This window comes from Centroberyx affinis, unplaced genomic scaffold (genome assembly GCF_046629955.1).
Source record: "Centroberyx affinis isolate AG114_WGS23_722 - 3 ecotype Tasmania unplaced genomic scaffold, CSIRO-AGI_Caff_v1 ptg006077l_1, whole genome shotgun sequence".
NCBI classification, from domain to species: domain Eukaryota; kingdom Metazoa; phylum Chordata; class Actinopteri; order Beryciformes; family Berycidae; genus Centroberyx; species Centroberyx affinis.
The window spans coordinates 7,501-11,371 of NW_027283091.1; positions in this window are offsets into that span (position 1 = coordinate 7,501).

Consider the following 3,871-nt stretch of genomic DNA (forward strand, 5'->3'; position numbering starts at 1 on the left):
GTGAAATGACCTCTCATTATCCAGCAATGTAATAAACGTAGGGCTCCACTGAAATAAACACACACACACACACACACACACACACACACACACACACACACGGTTTAATGCCGTTGCTAGAACTATCAGTGTACCGTTACGACCGAAAAGTAATTTTGTACTAATTTTCCCATGGATAAGAGAGGGAAGATGGAGGGAAGGAAGGAGGAAGGGAAGGAGACAAGGAAGAAGAGAGAAAGGGAGGAAGCAAGGGAGGATGGGAAGGTGATGAAGATGAAGGCAGAAAGGGCGGAAGAAAAGGAGATGAGCATGCAGGAGGGGAGAAAGGGACGGTGGCGAGGATGAAGGAGACAAGGGCGGAGAAAAGGGAGATGAGGAGGAAGGGAAGGTGATGATGAAGGGAGGAAGGGCGGAAGAAAAGGAGATGAGGAGGAAGGGAGGAACAGCGGAAGAAAAGGAGATGAGGAGGAAGAGAGGAAGGGGAGGAGATGCGGATGAAGGGAGGAAAGGCAGAAGAAAAGGAGATGAAGATGAAGAGAGGACAGAAGGAAGAGAGGGAGAGATTGAGATCAGAATGAGGGGAAGAAAGGAAGGGAAGGAGACAGCCTCATAAGAACAGGCTGTTCTCTGCATCACACACACACACACACACACACACACACACACACACACACACAAACATGACATACATCTGCCTCCTTTGCCCATAATAAACTCTCTAATTACCACTCTGTAATTACGCCCCACATACCTGCTTTCTAGGTTAAGTATATAAAACCCACAGGTGTGTGTGTGTGTGTGTGTGTGTGTGTGTGTGTGTGTGTGTGTGTGGCTGATGAGGTCATAAACCAACGCTCGTTTGTTGACACAGGAGGGGTTGGAGGCTATTAGTTTTTGCAGGTTGACATCATACTTTCTCATGGCATTTCCAGCTTCACCAGACAGTATACAACAATTTGACTTCAAGATTATTTTAAAAGATTATTTTTATACCATTTATTTATATTTTCTAGACTGTATATAAAGTACACAGAGAGAGAGAGAGAAAGAAGAAAGAAGGAAGAGAGAAGGGCAAGAGAAAATCATCCATAAAGTATTACATTATTAGTAGTAGTAGTATTAGTAGTGGAGGTAGTAGTTTTAGTGGTAATAGTAGTAATGGTAGTAGTAGTGATAGCAGTAGTAGTAGTGATAGCAGTAATAGTAGCGGTAGCAGTAGTAGTCGTAGTAGTGGTAATAGTCACAGTAGTACTAGTACTACTAATAGTGGTAGTAGTAGAAGTAGTTATAGTAGTAATATATATAGTATATAATATAGTAGTAATAGTAGTAGTAGTGTAGTGATAGTAGTAATGACAATAATAGTAGTAGGAGTAGAAGTTGCAGTAGTAGTAGTAGTGGACTTAGTAGCAGTAGTACTAGTGGTAATAGTAGTGATAGAAGTACTAATGACAACAGTAGTAGCAGCAGTAGCAGTAGTTGTGTTAGTAGTAGCAGCAGTAATAGTTGGAGTATTGGTAGTAGCAGTAGTAATTGTAGTAATGGTAGTAGTTGTAGTATCAGCAGCAGTAGTAGTAGTAGCAGTACCTGTAGTAGTAGTCGTAGTGGTAGTAGAGGTGGAAGTAGTAGTACTAGTAGTAGTAGTAGGGTCACTGTGACTTCTTATTCCTGTCAGATTCTCTTCTATTCATCATTCTGTTTCTCTGGCAGTTTCTCTAAGCTGCTTCATGTTTGTATTTATAAAACCTCTTGACAGCTCTTAATGTGTCAGTTTCTCTCGGTTCTGCCCTATATCCTGGGGCAGTGTGTGTGTGTGTGTGTGTGTGTGTGTGTGTGTGTGTGTGCCATGCTGCTGAGGGATGCCCAGACAGGGTGAGGTCACACCAGGCACTGGGGAGATGGAGAAGAATGCCCTCTCTGTGCTGGAACACACACACACACACACATTGGTCAGACACACCCTTTTATTTATAGATTCGAGAGGTGACTTCATGCTCTTGGGATCAGAGGGTGTGTGTGTGTGTGTGTGTGTGTACAGTGGCAAGGTGCCCGTCATTGTGCCTCTGAAGAAGGGGAATCCCTATAATGGTCACATGGCATCATCACTCAAACATCACCTGTGCGCACACACACACACACACACACACACACACACACTGCATTAAACAGTGACATCATCAAAAACTGAAATAATGAGCTGCAATGTGAAGGTTGATAGCAGTGAAGACAAATGCAGATAGCAAAGATAATGCAGTGTGTGTGTGTGTGTGTGTGTGTGTGTGTGTGTGTGTGTGTGTGTGAGAGTGTGTATATGTGAGTGTGTGTTTACATGTGTGTGTGTGTGTGTGTGTGTGTGTATATGTGTGTACGGTTGTGTGTGTGTGTGTGTGTGCATGTAGTCTGACAGAGATGATTAACACACCAAACATCTGCTCTGCACCGTTAAAACAGCAGGAGTTACCTACAGTTAAGTCGCTTTACAATACGCATCTCTGTGTGTGTGTGTGTGTGTGTGTGTGTGTGTATGTGTGTGTTTGTGTGTATGTGGGTGTGTGTCTTCCAGAGTGAGGCAGTGACTAAACATGTGTACACTGCGCAGTTAAAACCTCACATTACTGAAAGGTCAAGACAGAGAAAATGACTAGTTCTCTGGATAACACTGCTTTGGGAAGGTCTGGAAGGGAACACTGGGTACATACATGCGCCGCAAAGCATGGAAACACGCACACACACACACACACACACACACACACACACACACACACACACACACACACACACACTCAGAATCAAATGCCTACACACAACGCCCCACAGTCAGAAACACACAGGCAGTGAATAAAAGTTTGGGGAAAGTTCTGTCGTTTCTTTGAATGAAGATATACAACAATTTAAATCATCATTGGAGTAATACACGTGCCAACACACACACACACATGTACATGCACACACACACACACACACACATACACACACACACACAGGCAATAAATAAAGAGAGGAAAATAGTTTCTCACTTGTTTAGATTAAGACATCCAGAGAATACAAGAGGATTTATGCTGCCCTTGGAATAATACACATCCACACACACACACACACACACACACACACACACACACGTGATCTCTTTCACATGCACACACACACATACAAAAACCTGAGTATACACACTCAGGCAACAAACAAAGGTTGGAACAAGTGTGTCACTTGTTTGAGTGAAGACATTCAAAGCATTAAAGAGGATTTAACTGATAATTAAGTTACGCATGATGTCAACACGCAATCACACACACACACACACACACACACACACACACTGAGACAAGCAGGTATGCATCGCCAAAAAGAGCAATCTCCGTCTCTGTGTTTTAAATCTGATCCCTGTAGGTGTTTATAACGTGTTTAATCGCTCATTAGTCTATTTAAAACGCCAACAAACAAGAAGCGATGCGGCGTGAAACGAATATTTAACTATCAGGTCCAACGGTTTGACAGAAAGTCTGATTATATAAACACAACTTAGTCCACCTTAAGCCAGGCAGTCACTACTAGAACTGGAAACCTTCACTGACAAGCCTTTAGCAACTCTGTAAAATAAAACAGTCTTCAGAAATATCTTTTTGGGTTCAGTATCTGTGCATTTAACTGACTATTCGTGTCATTATTTATCATGTCAGCTGCAAAATAACTGATAAAGGAAAACACATAGGAGGCAGTTGAAGAGTTTGTGGTCCATACGTTTATAAAATGATTGACAGCACAAAATTAAAACAAATCCTGGTACTTTTTAAAGGGATAGTAGGTAACTTGACAAAACACTTTTGCAAACTGGTTCCTCTATATTTTAGATATTAAAAAAATACATTTTGAT